Genomic DNA, 8101 nt, shown 5'->3' with positions numbered 1-8101 from the left:
GTTTTAGATGAATGAATTGCATAAGAGGAGAAAATGACACCAGGGATACGTTTAGTAATGTATGAGATAAAGTAATCAGTAACCTTGGAACTGTTTCATAAATAATACATAAAGGGGACCCGCAGGTAGTGAGGTGATTAAAGCACTGGACTTTCACATGGTCAATTGCTGTTTGAGTCCCCCAAACAATGGCTTGTTTTCTCACTTTTACTTTTTCCCTCTCTCTCTGTCTCTTTATGGTTAAATTATAAAGAAATAATAAATTAAATTAAATTAAAATATAAAAAAATTTAGATATAATAATATGTAAAGAATAAAGCTAAGTATACTAGTTCTTAATTAGAAGACTAGGTAAGGGGAGTAACAAGTTGTATAGTGGTTAAAGCTCTGGATTCCCACATGACTGACTGCAGTTCAAATCCCCAAATCAGAAGCCTGAATCATGTCAGGGAAACGTGCATGGAGCCAAAAATTCTGAGAGGAGAATGGACAGGGGACTGTAGTGTAGCAATTTCCCCAGAGGGTGATATTTCTTTTTCTCTGTCTTTTCCTCTCTCTCTGGCAAGTGCATGCACCCTATAGCCAAAATTTCTGTCTAAATAAATTAATAGAACCCTAATTGATATCTAACAGATAAAAACAGTGATGAACTATTTCAGTTTTCTCTGAAGTGAAAAGGAATAGTTACATGTAGTCAAACCAACTCATAACATGCATGATTATGACTAATGAGTCTCTTCTCTGCTCAGACTCCTGAATCTGTGTGTAGTCACAGCTGTGTTCCTGGATTCCAGAAAATTCCCCAAGAAGGAAGACCTATTTGCTGCTTTATTTATGCTTCTTGCCTGAAGTCAGCTATTTCAAATCAAACAAGTATGAAATATATAACTACTCTGTCTTTCTGGGGAGGGCAACCCCCCTATATCAAAAAACTCTCAAAAAAAAAAAAAAAAAAAAAAAGGGCTAGCAGCTAGCATGGTGGTTAGGGCATTGTGCCATGTGGCCAACTTCAGTTCAATTCCCAGCCCAGAAACTTGAAAGTAATGCCAGGTGCATGTACATGCATGCTGAAAATCCTGAAAGAAGAGTCTGTGGCATGGCCATACACCTGAAGGATGATTTCTCACTTACTTTTTGTCTTTCTGTCTCTCTGCTGAGCACATGTGCTTTATAGCAAAAATATCCTTTAAAAATAAATTAATAAATGAAACATATAGTACCACAGATCTTAATTCATGCAATTATTGTTTTGCTATATTTATTTTCTAAATAATCTCCTACCCTATTTTATGTGAGCTGTTTCCTGCCCATGCTCATTCTACTAGGCTAAAGTGTGAAATCATTTCCAATGAACACTCTTGAAGTTAGGTGCTGAGTAAGACACTGTCAATTTTGGATTTCATACTGGACCACACTAGTCATGAATAGAAGAATCTGTAATTACCAAGGCTATCTGTGGATGCCTTAAAGTTTGAATCTGACTTTGAGACCCAGATGATAAGCAGAAAGGAATTCCAGATAAACTATTTTTAAAATATTTTGTAACTTTTTCAGCCATACTCAAAACACCTGTGCAATTAAGTACAAAGAACTAATATCAGAATATCACACTTTGAAATTTATTTCAGAAAGAAAAAGAATCATCATTTAGAAATTGAGTACTTGACATCCTAATAAATTTCACAACTGGGCATATCAAAATATGCTTTCATACAAAATATAAAATCAAGCAATTACCATAATAAAATACTATATCATCAAATATGAAATATGGAAAGTTATAAAAAGTCATGCTTTCATTTTTCTGATATATAAAGAAAATATGGTTTGAATTATTTTATAAGTATTATGCAATTGCAGACATTTTAACAGTGGAAAACATTTGAATTTTATTGCTAGTAAAAGTAAATATATGTTTAGGTAAGAATATGCTAAGAAAAAAATGTTACTTATCTTTTATGAAGGAATTGCAAAAACAAATAAGTATGCAAAACAAGACATAAAAGTAGAGGTACAGGGCTAGCCCATGACTTGGTATTTAAGGTGCCTGAATCCCACATGATCTAAATTGTGCCTTGAGTTTCTAATCAGATGATTTGGAAAACACACAAATAATTTGTGTATTGTCCAAAATCCTGATAAGAAAAAAAAATGGTGCAGAAGATACTGTGGCATGACCATTTTATGGTGGTGGTGTTGTCTCATTTTCTCTCTCTGTGTCTCTCTCTAGTGAATGCATGTGCCCTCTGGCAATAGGAGTCAGCAAGTGGCATGTTTCTTTAGATGCTGAATTCCCACATGACCAATTGTGGTACAAGTCCCAGATCTGGTGACTCATTTTCTCACTTTCCTTCTCTCTCTGTCTCTGTCTCTATCTCTAGCTGATAAGCATACATGCCCTACAAGTTTTAAAAATAATAGTGAATAAAATTAAATTAATTATTTACAAATAATAAAAAGGAAAAATAAAGTAAGAAATGGTTGTGATCCAGAAGAAGACATTAATGTGTTTGTGGGTACCAAAGTTGTCTCTGAGGCAGAAGCTAGGAGTATCTGATGACTCTAAAAATAGCAGTAGGTAGTGTAAGAAAAAAATGAACACAAACCAGAGTAGGAAGAGAAAGGGAGCAAGGAAGCAGTGGCCAGGTTCAAGACTCAAAATGCAGTCGCCATGTGGGAGTCTCTCATCTTCACCATCATATCACCTGCTGGCCTCCACTCTAATTCATTGAGAATATATTGGGTTTCTGGAAAAGTCATGATGTAATTTTCATTTATTTCTATGCAAAAATGCGACATGACTTTTCTGAAAACCCAATACTATTGCCTCGGTATTATCAAAAATAAGTAAATAAATGAATGAAAACATGAGAACAACCCTACCTATTTTTGTAAATAATAATAATAATAATTGAAACATGGACATGACTGCTAATTTCTGTAAGCTCTGTGAAGGTTTTCGTGGTATATAACAATAGAAGTTAGTAGTTGCTACAGAGACATTATAATGAATAAAGACAAAAATGATAGTAGCTACATAGAAAAATTAACAAACCATCCCTTCAGATGTATATAATTGGGTACTTCAAAAATAACATCCCATTCTTCTATTATATAGTTAAAATTCAAATTTTTCAAAAAATTGATATATTTGAGCAATCAAATTCCATTCAAGATTCAAATGTTTTATATTTACATTGTTTTCAGTATTTATATACAAGAGTCCCTTCAGATGTATATAATTGGGTACTTCAAAAATAACATCCCATTCTTCTATTATATAGTTAAAATTAAAATTTTTCAAAAAATTGATATATTTGAGCAATCAAATTCCATTCAAGATTCAAATGTTTTATATTTACATTGTTTTCAGTATTTATATACAAGAGTTTATAATATTTACAGAAAAATCAAAATGTACAATGAGAAAAGTCTGTACACCAAGTGATATGTTATATACAAGAAAAATTCAGTAGAAATTAGGTTAGAGGAAAAGTTAAGATATTCCAGGAGAACAAGCTAAAGTGATTTTTGTCTAAATATAAACAAAAAAACTATTCATTACTATGTGATAAACAATAAGCCATGGAAATATAAGGTTTATCAAAGAGAAAACCCAGGAGAGGGTAGAGAAGAGATATGGGGTAAATTCTCATTCTTGATAACATCACTGAGAGCAACAAAATAGGTCAGCCAAGATCCTCATGTGCTTAAGTCCCAGATTCAAATCACTTTGGTGTTATCTGCAGCTGAAAGAATTCTTCCAGTGACATGAAAAATGGCTCTTAATTTGGTGTGTCTTAGTATTACCTCATGGGCATAATCTGTGCAAAATTACACAAAAGTAACCATTAGCTACAATATGACAGTTAGTGAAATTGAATTGATGGACCTTTGTTTTTTCACCAGATGCGAAGCAGTGTATCCAGTGCCCAGCTCAGGAATATCCAAACAGTGAAAAAAACTCACTGCCTTCCCAAGCCTGTGTTTGAGGATTCTTTAGGAACAGCCATGATCTGCATGGTGCTGTGCTTCTTTTTCCTCACAGTCATAATTTTGGGGGCCTTTGTAAAGCACCAAGACACTCCTATTGTCAAGGCCAACAACCAGGCTCTCAGCTTTATTCTGCTCATCTCCCTCCTGCCATGCTTTCTCTGCTCCTTGCTCTTCATTGGCCATCCTAACACAGTCACATGTGTCCTCCAGCAAATCACATTTGGCCTTGTGTTTACTGTAGTTGTTTCTACTGTTCTGGCCAAAACCATTACTGTGATTCTGGCATTCAAGGTCATGAAACCTCGAAGAACCATGAGGTGCTTGCTGCTCTCAGGGGCTTCTAACTCTGTCATTCCCATTTGCTCCTTGATCCAAATGATTACCTGTGGAATCTGGTTGGGAACCTCTCCACCTTTCATTGACATAGACTCACACTCTGAGCCTAGAAACCTCCTCATCATGTGCAACAAGGGCTCAGTCACTGCCTTCTACTGTGTCGTGGGCTACCTAGGCTTCTTGGCTCTTCACTGTGGCTTTCCTGACCAGGAACCTGCCTGAAACATTCAGTGAAGCCAAGTTCCTCACATTCAGCATGCTGGAGTTTTGCAGTGTCTGGGTCACATTTGCCCCTGTCTATCACAGCACCAAGGGGAAATTCATGGTGGCCATGGAGGTCTTCTCCATCTTGGCCTCCAGTGCAGGGCTCCTAGGCTGCATCTTTGTGCCCAAGTGCTACATTATTCTGATAAGGCCTGATGAGAACTCCTGGAAAGCTTTAAAAAAGAGAAGGAATTTGAAATAAAACAGACATTCTAATGTTTCATCTCTTAAGTCTGAATCACAATTTTAGGGGTTTGAACCAAAAATGCACCCTGATTTCATATCTTCATGTTATAACATAACTGAAAATTACTGACTTTTTAAATTTATTTTTTAAAACAGTCATTGTATATATCAATCTTAATCAGGTATTAAACCTGCAACTGTATCTTAGATTAATGGGCATTTTTACATTACATGTATTGATTCATTGCTAAATTTTTATAATTATTATTCATTGTGTATTCCTAGATTTTTACTTTTCTTTAGTCAGAAATAATGTCTTTATTTCCATTTATGATTTATTGATTTATAACTTCTCTCTTTTTAAAGATCTATCTAATGTTCCATAAGTTTATTGATGTTGTTAAAAAAAAAAAAACTAGCGATTACACTGGTTCTCTGCATGTTTTTTAATATCTCATATTCAGTCTAATCTGTTTTTTAAGAGTTTTTTGCTATAGGGCACGTGCACTTGCTAGAAAGACAGAGAGAGACAGAGAGACAGCAAGTGAGTAATCACTCCTTAGGGGAAATAAGCATGCTTGCAATTCCATCTCCTCCATACTCCTCTAGAAATTTTGGACATAAATGTGCATGCTCCCTGTTTGAGATTTAAGACACTGGGTCAGGGACTCAAACTATGGTTGACTTTCTGGTAGTCAGGTGACATAACCATTATGCTACCTGATGGCCTCCCATTCCAATCTTAATATTTTTGTTTCTGCTAGCTGGAGTTTCTTTCTGGAGTGCTTGATGTGTTAAATTGTGTTGCTCTAATGTCTCTCTTTTTCTTTATTTTTCCACTCCAGAAATTTCATTATACCCTTTTAATAATTTAAATTTATAAACTTGCTAAATACTTTACCTAAATGTGTAGAAACTGCCTAGAGATACAAACCAGACTATAATAATTATATGAAGAGGACAAACAAAAGATACTCATTGAAACAAAGTTATTGTAGATTGCAGCACTTTAAATTGGTCATCTATATTCTTAAAAAGTTGTGAGGCCAATAGGTGGCAAACTGGTTTGACACTGGACTCCCACATGGTCAACCATGATTTGAGTCCTAGACACAGGATCTTGAGACTCATGCTGGTTGTATATGCATGTGTGTCCATAATCTTGAGAGGAGAAGGAACAAGGAGGGATAGCAGTGTGGTTTTGCCCCATGAAAGGATGAATTCTCCCTTTTTGTCTATTTCTCTCTCTTTGTTGCTCTGATGACTGCACTCACCCTATAGAAGATGTGTCTATTGGGACCAGCAGTTGGTGTAATGACTATGCTGCTGGTCTCCCATGTAGTCGACCGTGGTTTGAGTCCAAGAACCACTGGCTCAAACTCAAACTGGGTGCATGTGCATGTGTGCCCAAGATCCCAAGAGGAGAAAAGAAGAGAAGAGATTGCAGTGTGGCCATCCTCCGTTGAGGGTAATTTTTCCTGTTCTGTCTCTTTGCTTTTCTTTGTCTTTCTGGCGAGTGCACATGCCCAATAGCAAAAATTTATCAAAAAATTAAAAATAAAAAAAGATAATTATATAGTGGAGCCAGCATGCAGTGAAGTGATTAATGTGCTGAATTCTCACATATTCAGCCATGGTTCAAGTCCTGGACCTGGCTGCTTAAAAATTCACTCTAGGCACATGAACGTGCATGACCAAAATACCAGGAGGAGAATGGAAGAGAAAGGATTGCCACATAATCAAAACCCCTGGTGAGTGCTTTCTCACTTTCTCTCTCACAGTCCCTCTCTGCCAAGTACACATTCCTTCTGACAAAAACCTTTTAAAAAATAAAAAAGAGTTCTATAGCTGCAAAATGACATACTGCTGATAAACTGTTGAGCAATTTTAAGAGGAAATGATACATTTAATAAAATTACTTTCCAGTAGGAAATTGTACACTTATTTAATTTCAATGTAATTATTGAAACTTGATTTACTCTTTCGACTGAGGTCTGGTAATAATTTTTTATTTAAAAATTAACGTATTTCCACTTTCCTACGTGGAGTCTATTTTCCACTCTTGGGAATAAAAATGGAAGAATTTGCGATCATAATCTCTATTCAGAAAATGTTTTACTACTTGATTACATTTCCTGTATTAACATTTAAAGTACTAATTTAAAAGATGTATATTGTGTGGCTTTCAATTTACATTAATGTAGAAATATTACACTGGGAAACATAAGATACCTAAATTAAAAAAAAAAAAGAAAAAGAAACAAAATTACTTGAGAAGTTTTAGATAACTTAATAAAAGTCATGTTAAAATCTGTGTCTTAATACCGAATGATTATCAGGATTACCTGTGTAGATGACTTTTTTTTTTTTTTTTGGAGAGGTTTTTGCTATAGGGCGTGTGTGCTCGCCAGACAGAGAGAGAGAGAGAGAGACATAGAGACAGAAAGAGAGAAATCACCCCCCAGAGGGGATGGTCACGCCGCAATCCCTTCTCCTCCATTCTCCTCTTGGGATCTTGGGCAGGCACGCACACGCACCTGGTGTGAGTTTTAAGCCACCGGGTCTGGGACGCCAACCGTGGTCGACTACATGGGAGTCCAGAGACATAGCCATTACGCTAACTGCTGGTTCCCCTGTGTAGATGATTATTAAGGGATGTTCAACCTTTTCAGAATTCCTGTGTGTCTTCATATTTATGTTTGATGCACTGAGTTCTATGGTCACTATGGACACTGTCCTCTCTTCACCAGAATTTCTTTTTTATCCCTGACTGCCTATCTTATTTCCCAGTCTCACAAACTTAGATTTCCGGCTTGGGTATGCCTGCATATTTGTTCTTCCAGAGATACATCCTCATGTCCTCTTGTTTTTTCAAGCATCTTAAAAAGACAAACAACCCTATAAAACAGGAAGCTGATGATTAATCTGAGCAGTGCTCAGGGCAAGATCTATTTACTTCAATCATTCACCCAGGCAGATTTTATGGTACAAACAGAGACAAGGCAATCCTGCTATAGTATCCCCCACTGCAATTCTTCAAGGCACATAGTACCCTCCCAGCATCCTAACTCAGTACATAATAACTGCAGGTTATTACTGGTTTTGTTTAACACATCACAAGACACACATCCATGTCATCTAGGGGGTACAAATTTTGAGCACACAGGGCACTTAAGTTCTCCAAACATGCCCCATGATAGGTTTGCTGTTAAGGAGCTAATCACCAGGAATGACCCAAGGGGTCCCCTCTGACAGGCTGCTCCCTATCACTGCCACTGCCATGTGTGGAACTGCTGTGCACTGATTTCTGGGAGTCCCA

General features: G+C 36.4%; 1 pseudogene; it reads left to right on the top strand.

Annotated features, from left to right (window-relative positions):
* LOC102471712 (vomeronasal type-2 receptor 116-like) overlaps positions 1–4846 on the top strand; it is a 25336-nt pseudogene extending 20490 nt beyond the window's left edge.
* The last annotated feature ends 3255 nt before the right edge of the window (positions 4847–8101 follow it).

This window comes from Tupaia chinensis, unplaced genomic scaffold (assembly GCF_000334495.1).
Source record: "Tupaia chinensis unplaced genomic scaffold, TupChi_1.0 Scaffold147099_1, whole genome shotgun sequence".
Classification (NCBI taxonomy): Eukaryota; Metazoa; Chordata; class Mammalia; order Scandentia; family Tupaiidae; genus Tupaia; species Tupaia belangeri.
Note: the sequence above shows the minus strand (reverse complement) of the source record. Positions and strands in the feature narration are given on the sequence as shown.